This window comes from Apodemus sylvaticus, chromosome 11 (genome assembly GCF_947179515.1).
Source record: "Apodemus sylvaticus chromosome 11, mApoSyl1.1, whole genome shotgun sequence".
NCBI lineage: Eukaryota > Metazoa > Chordata > Mammalia > Rodentia > Muridae > Apodemus > Apodemus sylvaticus.
The window spans coordinates 86,962,907-86,976,963 of NC_067482.1; the positions used below are offsets into that span (position 1 = coordinate 86,962,907).

At 38.5% G+C, this 14,057-nt stretch overlaps 1 protein-coding gene across 1 annotated transcript in view; it reads right to left on the reverse strand.

The window, feature by feature from the left end:
* Grb10 (growth factor receptor bound protein 10) overlaps positions 1-14,057 on the reverse strand; it is a 99,279-nt gene that overhangs the window by 42,873 nt on the left and 42,349 nt on the right. The window contains exon 2 of the mRNA XM_052198707.1: positions 12,493-12,571. The gene's annotated coding sequence lies outside the window, so the exon portion shown is untranslated. The remainder of the gene's footprint in view (positions 1-12,492; positions 12,572-14,057) is intronic.

Consider the following 14,057-nt stretch of genomic DNA (forward strand, 5'->3'; position numbering starts at 1 on the left):
TATGTCGATTGTCAATGTTAATCTGATGAAACAGGTTCCACAAAGGTTACCCTTCAGAAAGAATACTAGGAAGGAAAGACGACTTTAGATAGACAATTTCACCTCCAATGAATTTGTAAGAATGTGTTTCCTGAACAAACATGGCTGCCAAGTCAAACTCTTAGTAGCTGTCTCCCTTCCCTAAAGAGCCAAGTCCCAACTGGGCATGGACTTTGCCCCAAATATTTGAGGTCATCTGATCTCAAATTCACATCTCTTCTTGCTTCACTGTCATTAACAAACTCAAGGCTAGTTTTGTTTGGAAATACATGTAAATTTAGTTAAATAAAATCTTATTTGGTTCATAAGCCATGACTGGCAAATATCTCTCACAAGCCAAGTGAGGTGTGCTGACTGGAAAAGGCAAGGAGAGGGAAGAGGACTGGCAGAGGAGGATCTCCCTTCCAAGCGCATGCGCGTACCTTAGCACCTTAACAAATAACACACTTCTTGGTTCATAGCACCATCTAGTGTCTTTTCTACGAGAACTGGAGATTAAGGGTGGTTCTGGGTTTTCTTCTCTAAATTTGTCTTAAAGACATTTGCATTATGCATATATGATGAATCCACTGTGGTGGCCAAATATTCACAAGAAGCCCCTGCCCCTCCCCCCACCTGGAAACACTCAGCGCCTTCCTTCCTTGTTTGCTTTGTCTGTTGGGAAATGAGGAGTTGTAGGCAAGATTGTGTGTTTACGTGACTTAATGACAGGAAAGAAGAATTAAACAATAAATATGTCTACCTGAGAAATTTCGGATTCTTCATTTTGGGCATTTTTGCTACCATTTTCCTGGACTTGAGTCAGAGACAGAGACACAGAATATATTTGGTCTTTCTGATTAAGTGTGTGACCAGAATTGGTGACAGCACTTTGTTAACTGAATATGCTCCCCTTGTCATCCCAACAAGAGGCTCTTCTCTAAGCACCTTCTGTTTTTGTAAAGCCTTTTAAAAACTCAGTTATAAATCAGTATATATGCTACATTATTTGTGTTTTCTGATTTGTCATTTTGTGGCAATTGCTAATAAGGCTTAAAGACAGAAATGAATACAACATTCTTTCAAAATACACTTGAAGCTAAAAACAACGACCTAGGGAACAAGACTTTACTATAAACAATAGGTTTTGGTACAGAACAACTGTCACACTCCAATCTGAGGGGTCAGAAATCAATCAATTAAACATGTGAGAAATGGGAAGCAGTAATTCACTAATATTTTATTATTAAGTATTTTTAATAACTAGATGAAAGATGTTAAGATCCACTTTAGCTTTTCTATGGTTCATTTTTTAAAAAGTAAATGAAGGTACTATTAGGGTCCTTTAAGACTTCATATATCCATGGATTCAAGCAACCACAGAGCAAAAACATTTGGGGTAACAAAATCTATACATCTACATTAAATATTTGCAGATGATAGTTTCTGTGGGATCTTGAAAACTATGTGCACAAATCTATGAAAAAGACTATACATATCTAGAAAAAAAGTGAAGGGAGTGTTTGAGGTGGCCAGAGTCTGGGGACAGAAAGTAAGAGATGGTCCTTATGGATTTAGAGTTGCACCTAGAGAAGAGTTCTGTGGCTAGACCTGGGTAATCGCTACACACCAAGATGACTACTTTTGCTTTGGTTTTTGAGACATGGTCTGGCTATCTATTTCAGTCTTGCAAGTGTTTGAAATACAAGCATGCACAACCACACATGGCTCTAACTGTTCCTACATTAAAAAAATAAAAAAAAGAAAATTTAAACTTAAGACTTTTAGATGTCTTGCTGCTTTCCTTGGGTAGGCCTCTGCCAGAATGAAGCAGTGTTCCATGTTCAGACTTCATAGACAGAACCTGCTCTAGCCTATGTTACCTTACTTTCCCAGAGTATGCTCACTCACTGCCCAGGGTTCACTTGTGCTGGGTTCTTGATCCTTGTGAGGAGTCAACCCCTAAGAATCACTTTATCCTCAACTTAGAGTCACTTTCCCTACTTTCCCCCCCCCTCAACTTGCCCAGAAATGTCCACTCAAACACGCCTCATCCCATGATGAGATTGAGACAAGACAGGCATGGATGTCACTTATGATGGCCATCATAGGTCTAGACTCAAGTCAGACTTCATGATGGCCTCAGGTGAACATTGCTGATACCAGCATGGCCAGGGAGAAATTTCACGGGGAATCCTTGAGAAAATCAATTTAAGGTAAAGAAGGAAATCCCCAAGTCAGAAGACAAAACAGGAACAACCATGAGGCAAAGGAATCTCAGCAAATAGTAGAGATAACAAGGGTGACTGAGACTGTCTTTGTTGGGGAGCCTCTCCAGGTTGTACTGCAAGCACTGGCTGGTTACGGAAGCATAGAAATGCTGTCTGTTTCATAAGTGAGTTACAGTTAGCATGGAGTTCTCTTTCTCAGAAAAATGGATCTTGAGTATAAAAGTAATGTTTATTCACTACTCAGGATAGTGGCAGGAAGTGGTTGTTCAATATGGTCACATTATAATGGTGTGTGCAAAGCTCTACTGCCAATAGAGCCTCAATCAACAGAACTACAATAAAGAGAAAGTTTGTCTACTCTTAAAGACAGGTGGAGCCCACAACACCCTGAGGGCAGCTAGTGCCATAGGCTAAAGTCTAGGGCAAATCAAAGTTGAAGCCAGATATCTCTGTGGCTGTGCAACTACAAACCATCCCACCCTCTGAAAACAACAACAACAACAACAACAACAACAACAAAACAGTATGCTTTGTACTTTTATTCCTATGAGATTTATTTTTAAAACTATGTTTCAGGGAACTGCAAAATAATTCCATTTAAAAAAATAAGGAAAGCTGCTTATTTTACTCAATGATTCCATTCATTAAAACTTAAGAACTGGCACCTAGTGTTTAACAAGTGTCCCACAGTAAGGTGTCCTTCCTTGGATTTTATAGTATCCTCTCACAGTGTTCAAGGAAGCACCTGGACATTACTAAGTCTCTTCCTAGTTGTTTAAGGTGACTTGGATTCTGCACCAAAGACCCATACAACATAGAAAAGGAATTTTCCACTACCACAATGTTTCAGCCTGCCAAATGAGAATCAAAGACCTGAGCTGCAAATTACATTTTAGAAGCTCAGATACAGCCATGCAATTTCTATTTTTACTTTTAGAAGATACCTTGTATGTATGCACAATCTACAAAATAACATTCCAAGAGAACCAAAGATAAACTGTATCTTTCAAGTCTTCCTTACCAATTTAAACTGTTTCTTTTCAACTTTCTAATTTCAATTCCTACTTTTTCTATTACATCATAAATCAGACAGAAGCCTGGGTACAAGAAACTTTATAAATAACTTGTCACTTTAGAAGGTTCCCATTTTCCATCAACCCTAAAAATATTAGTCTAAGCACACTGGACTCGAAAAAGGAAACTCAAGGTTATGGTCCAAAAGTCTGTCACTCATGGGCATTGAGCTCTCAAAGAGTCAATGTTTTAAAACCAAACAAGACACCAAGGAATCTTTATCATTATATTAAATACAATCACTGTACTCTTAAGAACTTAACTCCATAAATTCAAAATCTACCCACCTACCCAGTGCTGCCTCACTCAACACACATTTAAGTGAGTTCAAGCTACCCATCCAACCTCATTTAATTTCCCTGATACAGATGTTAATCTAAACAACCTCCATGTCTCTATACTATTCATAAAGCATTTCATATTTTTATATGTTTGCCACAAAGAGTAATTATTTGAGAAGAATATTTTTATCCTGACTTGAACATTATACAAAGTATACATGTACTGAAATATCACATGGTACCTATAAATATGTGTAATACTTATGCTAATTAAAAAAAAATCCCTGCCACTAAACATAACGAAGACTTATGCAACAAGCATTGGAGGAGTATGGTGCTAAGAGCAGCAGGGAAGGATATAGAAATTGTTTTCTTATAACTTTTGGAAAAGTAATTCCATCTATGAAGTTAAACCTGCTCTGGCTTAAGGGACAGCTATCAGGGAGTAGCATGTCCTGTAGAAATGTGAGCATAGACTCCCAGCTGAAAGGGTCTGCTCAAGAAGGGATGTTTTTGGCTTCAGCTTAGGGGGAAGTGGGAAGGGACAGCAGGCTTGTATCCTCAGATGAAGGGATTATTGGCAGAGTAAAGTTCTTTCTTGGTCTATAAACACTCTCCAGAGGCCAGCACTCCTCCCAGCATGGGTCTTTCAGTGCTTAAGAGAGAGAAGTTGACGCCACCTCTGTTTACAGGCAAGGCAGTCGTAGAAAGGGCACTCGGCTCTCAGAAGAGCCTCAGTATTAAGGCATCAGAGGCTGAAAGCCATCCCAGGAGAGCCCAGAACCAAAAAGCCCAGGAGACTAAAGCTGGCTTCTAGGACAGAGACTAGACTGCAGTGGCACTAGCATAACAGCTTCAGACCAGGGCTGGGTAGAATAGAACATCCAGAGCCATCTCCTAAGATGCCCAAAGTGCAGGACTACTTGGGGTTCTGTGGGTGAAAACATGCTCTTGGATTGCATTGTGAGGTATGAATTCCACTCTCTAGGGCTGGGCTCAGGGAATACTAGAGCTGAGTTCCTGCTAAGGTCTGGAAACTCTAGGTATGAGAGCCCATTTCCATGGTGTTGCTGTGTGGGACCTCTGGTAAGTGATTAGGTCAGAGGGCTTTGTATTAGAACTAGGATTCAGCACATTTGCCCTTCTTACAAGCTGCAAATCCAGGCAGAAGGCAGAAATGAGGAAGGTTCTGCATCTGCGCAGGCTTCCATCTTGGACTCCAGGCTTTTGAGGTGAGTGCAGTGCACCTTTGCTACTTACATGCCCCCTAAGCTGTAGGACTGGCTTGTAGCAGTCTGAAGGGATTATGATAGTTACTAAATGAATCCTTGCTCTTTTCATAATAGTTTTTATGTTATAAAAAAGAAATACATGACCCTAAGCAGCACCTTCTTAAAGTAACTGATTCAGGAGCAAAGGCTCTCCTCAGAGTCAGAGTGTGACAGACATGTATCCTGATAGAACAAGTTCTATGCAGACCTCATAAGCTAGATGCAGATAGGGAAAAAATGTTACTTTTTTATTTCTGTCCTTCTCTGAAAGGCTGCAATTGGTAACGACAAGGACAAAACTAGGCTGTCATTTTCTCAGTACCTTTTCTAGCTATTTCTAGTATTCCTGCCAAACCAGTCAAGTTGTCATTTTTCTATTTCTTTTTTCCAGGTAGAAAAATGGGGTTGAGTCCTTCAATTACCCAATGGAAACTAACAAATAATCTATGGGTCACTTGAAAGATAAATGCTTTCCCCTTGGTTCCCAGATGGTTAAACCATTTGGAGAGCAACAGAACCTTTGGGAGGTGCAGCCTTCCTGGAGGAATCTCACCCCTGGAGGGGGGGGGGGCTTTAGGGGTTTATAGTCTCAGCTCACTCCAGCTCACTCTTTGCTTTCCATGTTTGGCTAAAATGATCATTCTGCTTCCTGAGTTCTCATGGAAATTTGATCAACCAGCTTCTTGCTCAGACTGACTGTGGCCACGTTGGTTATGGTATTTTATAATAAAGAGTAAACAACACACCACCTAAATCAAACTTGGACACATCACCTCATTACATGTTCACTAATTTTTTTAGTTCCTTTTTCACCAGACATGGATTTCAATTTTCTATCTCCCTTTGTCATTAAACTTGAATTTCTGGATGGCTGGAACTAACTCCTTTCATTTTTGCCTTAACATTTAACTGTGTGTCTGGCACACAGTAGGTATTACTAAATGCTAGTTAAGTTTATCAAGCTACAGTCTTTCAGGAAGTTAAACATCCAGTCAGAGTTGCCACTCTGTGGTCAGCTATATCTCCACTCTTCTATTCCTTAGAAAAGTGCCACAGGGTAGACCATGTGGTAGACAAGTACCAACTCTTTCCATTGTCCTTCCATTAGTAGCTATGTTACAGTCATTCACTACACAAGGTATCCCCAAAAGAAACTACAAGTTGTGCAATAGAATTCCAGTTATTTGGCATGAAAGTATACTGTTTGAAAAGATAGCCAAAAAGATAGATGAGTTAAGGACCCGTGTGCCAACTTCATCTTGTAGAATTATTAAATCAAAGACTTCTAAAGTCTAAAATAAAAATTGAATCTAGAGTCAAAGTGACCAGTCACATGTGTGCTAAGTGTTAAAGCAGAAAATAAGGTAATTAGCAGATGCTAGACTCTAATAGCTACTGATTGGTTATCTCGGCTAACAGTGCTTAACTTCACTGAAATGTCTTCTCTGTGAAGACTCACTGCAGACCAGTATCCATCAGTGTCTTAGAGAAAGGCTTCACAGTAGAGTTAGCATTAGCTATCCTAAAAGATGTGATCTGAGGCCCTCTTCTAGTGTTTCTCAAGACAGCAATTCTGAATGGTAGAACACTTTTTATTCTTTGTAAAACCCTCTAGTTTAGAAGAGATTTGAAGATATTCTTTCATCATTGATCATAATTAAATGAAAGAATTACTTATTTCTAAATTGTTCCCTGCTCCATTTGAAAGGGACTTTATTGGACAAAATGATCCACATTATATGATTGGTAAGTTAGAATAGTGTGAGGCTTGCTGCTGCATCCCTGTTCTTAACATGGTCTTGTTAAGCAATAGATACTAGTACCATGGAGGAAGATGGCATACATGAATAGAAGTCATGGAAGAACTCCACAGCAAGCAAGCAGAATGAAAAGTAACCCTGCCAGGGGACCAGGAGGAGTTTCTTGGCTAAAGCCCTCTGTTAACCTTGGAGTGTCCTGACAGCTGAAGGAGACATGAAACACCAATGGCGCCCAATGATCTGTTCAGAGGGACTAGACAAAAGAGAACCACAAGTTCTCAGTAGCTTCTAGTGCTTATGTTTTTAGAACAGAGAAGTCACTTAAACATACAAGTAGAAAACAGCCAAGAAATCATGTCAAATCTAAGAGTTTATAATTCCTCATGCTATCTGATACCAGAAAAATCACCATGACATACCAGTGTCATTATCTGGTATGGTAAGAACTATTTAATTTTCCATAATGCAGAAGGAATGTAGACACTAGTGATTTGGTGGGAAAAGAACTAGAGGTGATTCTCCCAATTTTTAACATCGTGACTCTAACAAAGGTGTTAGGCATTAGGAAGAAGTGAGGACAATTCCGACAATTCCACCCTTAAGTATATGCCCACGAGACTTGAAATCTAGATTTACATACTCACATGTTAATGGCCACAAGAGCCAAAGGTGGAAGCAAACTGAATAATCATCTATCTACAGACAAATGGAGGTCAACATACCAGAATATTATTTAGTAATAAAAGATATGAAGCTATAATATAAGTGAACATAGACAAACCTTAAAATCAGAAAGTCAGCACATGAGCTAGAGTTTATGAGAGGTAGGAGTTTTATTACTTAATTGGCTCAGAGTTTCTGCTGGAGTGCCGTGAAAGTCTTGGAAATAGATACTGATGATGGTTGTACAACATTGTGAATAAAAAGAGCAGCACTGAATTATATACTTAAGATGACTAGAATGATAAATTTACTTTTATATATTTTCCCCTAAGAAAGAGGTTATTCTTAAAAATTGTTAGAGTAGTTTTAAGTATTAGAAAACGAAATAAAATGTAGCCCGTTCTCTTAGTGCACCTAAGAAATACATGGAGTGTTTTTAGCAACTGCCACGTAAAAATAAGCAGCTTATGTGAGGAATGAGATAACCAAACGGGAACGACAAATCCTCTTTACCAGAGAGAAGTAAGAGGTCAAGGAAAGGCATAGCTAATCTTTTATTCTATACATTAGGTCCCTTGTAAGGAACCAGCAACTCTGGGTCCTACATATTTTTAATTGTAAAGTTGGTATCAGAAATTAAGGAAGCAAGAAGGAGCAACATAGTGTCTTGGTCCTAGTCATCCCAATATTCCAAGAACCTTATACACTGAATTTGGTTCTGGATGTGGGATGTGGGATGTGGGACAAGAGGATTTGTTTTGCTGAAAGCAATAGGAAGGCACCCTGCAGGCTCCTGTTGGAATCCCCGCTTGCTTGGAGACAAACTGATCCACTTTCTCCCAGGAAGTGCTGCACTGCCAAAGAGCTGTACACCCCAGGACTGCTCACCAGACTCCCAAGTGCTGTGTGTGTGCCAAGAGGGAAGATGAACATTGCACTTGGACACACTTGAAAGAGGGACTGTGCTCTTGTATTCCCTGGAGCCTCCCTCAGAGCGTCAGCTCCTGTCATTTCCACTAGGTTGCTTTCCTTAGCTTTCGTGTGAAGTGAGTGTCCAGAATGAGAAGGAAGACAGCACGCTGGACGCCTCTGCAAACTGCCTGTGTAGGATCCTTGCTACATTTTCTACTCACAATGTCTTTTCTATTTACAAGAACTAAAGTTTGTGTGTTTCTTTTGTTTAACAGAAGACAATACTACTATACGTGGTACATGCATTGTTCCCTCACTCCTGGGGAGTAAGCTGAAGCACCCTTCAGTGTGAGTCATTTATTTATACAGAAATGCTTATCTGCGTGCACTGCTCTGTTGGGTTTCAGGATGTCTTAGTAAAGAGGCCTTAGCCTGAAAGCATAAAGACTCTCACCTCTAGTTTATTCTTGTCATTCAAATAAGAGAGACTTCTTTCATTTGTTTCTTTAATATTGTAACATGTTTTCTGTATCCATATCTCTAGCTTATGATGATAAACCAACTTGTATAGTTAATCTTAACTTGGGTGTAATACTTCTAAAAATTAAAGAATTTGATTAATTAGTGATTAATTCAGATTTTAAGAAGTGTTAAACTATGAAACCGGCCTGTAATTTTGACTTCTAGTACTATTTCACATAGATTTATAGACATGCTTCCAGCAGGAGTATTCTGCCTATCTCTCTCTGAAACAGTCTGCAGAGACAGACAATATGTGTTCCTTCAAAAGTTTGCAATATTCGTCTGTAAACTCTGTACATGTTATTGAAGGAAGGAGTCTTGATTACTGATTCCCATTCCTCTAGAGATATTTAAGATTTTTCATTTCTGATGTTAGCTTTAGCTCAGTGGTAGAACACTTGCCTAGTGTGCCTGGGCCCTAAGGGTTCAACACCTAACACTACACATATACAAAGATCTGTCTATTTCAAGAGAAGATATGCTTTTAGACTGTTGAAATCATTTATCTATATTTTCACATTCATGGCTCAAGATTTTCTTCTTTCTAAAACTCCAAGCTGTTACTAATAGGGTTTGCTTTCATACAAGTCTGTGCACTGTGATATAATGTTCTTCTATTTATTTATTAACACAAAAGACTAACTTTGCTTTCATTATTGTCTATCAATCCATTTTTGTTTCATTGAGTTCCTATTTTAACTTTCTTAATTGCTTTCGTTGAAACTGCCCAGACTTATTCTTATATATGCTTTTCTAACTTCAGCAGTCCTTCTCTTTGGAGCACAGAGGTTAGATTCTACACAGCGCTTGAGCAGCATATGGACACACTTTCTCATTGGCACACAATCATGCCCATTCCATTCTAAATGACTGGCATTTCCAGCATGATTTCTTGTGTAGGCCATGAGTGAAATAAGGGTTTGTTTTAAAGTTTCTACAAACATGTTACGTGTTTTGTTTTGACATTTGATTTAATCATACTAGGTCAAAGAACGAGGCTTGCATGAAATGGATTGCTTAAAATTTACTGCAACCTTCCATATATGGTCAACTTTTCAAAAACTTTACACAGGTTTAGAGAAGAATCTGTCTGGTGAGTCTAAGGGTTGAGGTGAATCTTGAATGTGTCTGTGAATACTGTTATGGATATGCTTGGAATTATCTTACTATCTTGTATGTTCTGTATGACTTCATTTTTCCTTTCCTGTCTTATTTTTTTCTTCTTTTTCTATATGGTGCTATTTGATTTTTTAAGAAAAAAATTCTCATTTTTTTCCTGCTTAATAACTATAGATATATGTTCTTTTAGTAAGTATAGTCAACTTTTAGCTGCATTTAGTATTTTCAAATGCATAATCAAGTTTACCTTTTTACAAGTTGTTCCACATTTTGCTTCTCCTAACTAGATTCTCTTCAGGTTTGACTCATACTCACTAAAGACTCTCAAAGTCTAGTAGATGGTGTTCACTTTATCCTTGTTTCCGCCATTTGCATGGTAGTGCACTAACACTATCATGCTTGTTTCTCTTTACTGCACTGTTTCCTGCTTGTCATGTCCCCCCAATGTTCCCATTCCCCTTTCCTGAAGTAACACTTTTGATAACCTTTTTCAATTCAAGAATAAAACCCTGGGCAGATGCCTGATAAGCAAGAGCTCTACCACTCAAGTATGTTTCCCCAGCCCTGAATCCTTCTTTCAATAAAGCTTGCCAGTAGTCTGTTTTCTGAAGAATTGCTTGAAAAAGTTTCATTGTGTCCTACTAGAAAGGATACATTGGTATAACATTCTAGATAGTTACCTTTCCCTCGGTGCTTTGAAACTAAATCAGATTATCTGACATTTGTTGTACCCGAGTTGGTTATCAGTCTTGTGGTGTGTTAGAACATCTCTTTCTTCTCTTTAGACCTGCGTTGGCTTCATTACTTTGGACTAATCTCTCTTTGTTCTTGTTGGTTCTGTGGCTACACTCCCAGGCCTTTCCTTGGTTCTCCTTGGTTTTTCTGGTTTTACATGCTATGTGAAGGGGAGGACCAAGGGAAGCCATTGCTACAGGTGTGCTTAAAGGTTAAAACTGAGAGGTTATGTCCTATTTCAGGTGCTGTGACACATCAAAGTCATAGCTTCCACTGGCTACTACATACCCCATAAGAGAAGTGAGATGAAAGCCAACTCTAAATACTGTCTATGAGTAGTTGAGAGTAGAATGTAAAGACAAAGGAAAAGAGATAAGCTCTTGAGAATTCCAGATAAGAACGGGAATATCTCAACTTCAATGAAACCATTTGTCAGTGGTAGGTTGTACTGAGTAAAATTCAAACTTGTCCTAACAAACATGTACTCTTTTATTTATATTATATTTACATCTTATATCTATATCATATATCAAATACACTTACTATTTGAAAATGTTCTGAAGTGTGAACCTCTGTTTTTTTTTTTGTGTGTGTGACAATGTTTCTTTTATGAGCTGCCTAATGCTTGAGAAAATACTTATTTGATTCCATGATACACCTCAGCATTTATTTTTTGCTAAATGTCATCTTCTTTTTCAAGAAACAATTTAAAAATATGATTACTTTAACTCCTACCAGCTCAAAACCCTATGGTGTCTTGGACTTACACTTACCAGCAGCCCAACAAAGGGCCATGCATGGCCGGCCCATTGTCACCTCAGGATCAGATTCTTTGTTCTTGATGAAAGTTTCCCTTTATTAGATCTAGTTTACCAAATTATGTTCATATTCATTTAGAGACATTTCCTTCTTCCCCACAGTGATGCTCTCAGAAATCCAACAGTATAGAAGGAATGAGAAAAGGGAAGAGAGACTATATCTCTCTTCCAAGAGTATATACATGCTAAAGTACCATAGCTGAGAAAAAGAACATGAAATGGCCCAAATGCACAGGATTTTGCTGTGGAGTTACTCAACAGAAAACTCAGGTGTTCCCAGAGTGAAAGGATCCCAAAGTTAAACGAGAGGATCCCCTGGAGAGGGACCTCAGTAGGCAATGGCAAGTCACCTTTATGCAGAATCCAGTGAGAGCTGAGTACCAGATAACTCACACAAAACAGAATTTAGCCTTTGACTCACTGAAGTTTGCTCATCCAAAGAAAATATATGGGGCTAGAGAGATGGCTCAGCAGTTAAGAACAGTGGCTGCTCTTCTAGAGGTCCTGAGTTCAATTCCCAGCAACCAAATGGTGGCTCACAACCATCTATAATAGGATTTGATGCCCTCTTTTGTTTTGCAGGAATACAAATAGAACACTCATATATATAAATAATAAATAAGTCTTTAAAAAAAGAAAATAAATAATTCTATGTATGTTAGATCTTTTGACCTTAAGAGAAAAGGAAAATGCTAGAGTTTTATTCTATTAATTCCAGGAACATTTTAGAAAATAGGGTTTCTATACCCCTAGGATTTACAATTATATATTCAACTAAGCACAAATTGAAAATACTTGGAAACATTCTAATTGTATTAAACACACAGATCTTTTTCTGTATCATTGCCTTCCTAAACAACATAGTGTGACAAGTATTCCAACAGTGTCACACTGTCTCAGGAATGATAAGCACTGTAGCAGTGATGTACAGTATATGGGGGAGGAGCATTAATTCGAGTTTTAATACACTTTGCAATAAAGACTCGGTCACCTTCACACTTTCCTATCTACAGGGGAACTTGGAACCTTATGGATACCAAAGACAACTATGAAGTTCTCAAGCAGTTGCAAAGTTCATCTGTTCTTACCTGGTTGGCTTCTTGGTTGTGGCGAAAACCCAGACTTAGCTAGGTTTTCGGATTTGGACGTTGACTGCCCCACTTTGTCCTAAAAAATAAAAAAGAAGAAACGTTAGAGTGAACGGAGGCACTGTACCCACCTGGCTCCTTATGCTCAGTCCCTTCTTCCCTTCTGATTTATTTATTTATTTATTTATTTATTTATTTATTTATTTATTTAAAATACATATATATATATTTTGAGACAGGGTTTCTCTGTGTAGCCCTGGCTGTCCTGGATCTTACTCTGTAGACCAGGCTGGCCTCAAACTCAGAAATCCGCCTGCCTCTGCCTCCCAAGTGCTGGGATTAAAGGCGTGCGCCACCACCGCCCAGCTAAAATATATAGTTTTAAGTGAAAGTTGAAAAAAGTGCTGTGGAAGGCAAAGCAATCATGGCAAATAGTAATCAGTTGTCAAAGGGAGTTTAGAAGCTGTTTTGGTTTTTTTTTTATTTTTGTTTTAGAATTCTCTGAAGAGTAATTACAAAGGACTGCTGTTAATTACTCAGTTCAGGCAATGAATGTCAACAATCAACACTCTGTGTGCGGAGCACACGCACTTTCTAGAACTGCTAGTATCCGACGCTGGTCTTCCTGGGACAGAAACATCCAGAAAGGAGTCATAAAGTGCTCCTTGCAGAGGACAGGGGACTCTCGGGGGGGGGGGGGGAGCTTGCGGAATGAGGACAAAGTCTTAGGCAAAAATTAAAACAGCACATATATAATTCAAGAAAAATAGCTTCATTGAAACACTTCAAGATGGTGAAATAAACGTTAAAATATGGGTAGAAATATGCTATTTTATATCTGTATGCTTACAAAAAAAGAGCAGTGATTAACTCTTGGTAGTCAGATGTCAATGATCTCTTATAAGTCTATAAAAATCTGTGAACATTTTGAAAACACATGTACTACTTCTGTAATTAGAAAGGTTTTGAACTGTGCCAAAAGCATTTAAGTCTACTTAATATTTAGTCACAAGCAGGGCATAGATTCCACTTTGATTGCAGTGGGATCATATCCCGATTGATTCAACATAAATGAATAATATCTGAGGTGAAAAAGGCACTGGATATATCCAACCACTCCACATTGTACTTGAGACATGGAATACTACAGAGGAATTCTTGTTTCTCTTGACCCAGAGACTCAGCAGGAACTGTGGCTCATATCCACTACCCAGCACAGCAAGACAGCACCATACGACGCAAAATTAGTCTAGGAAATGATCCAAGTTTAAAATTCAAAGTGTCTGTGCTGAATGCATATAGCCTTTTCTCAGTGATAATGTCAAAAACTTATTAAGCAGAACAATCATTGACTGAGGGAAGATCATCACAACTGATTAATAGTAACCTTGTACCTATCCATCGTTCTCAGCATGCCAAGCTGCTATAGCATGAGATTCTTACTCGGCTAGTGTCAAGAATATTTCAGAATATATAGTTGGCTGTTGATGCTTTTGATTATGTCTCCATGAATTCAAACAACTAAACTGAAATGGTTAGGCGGTAGAAATGCTTCAGTCTGAGAT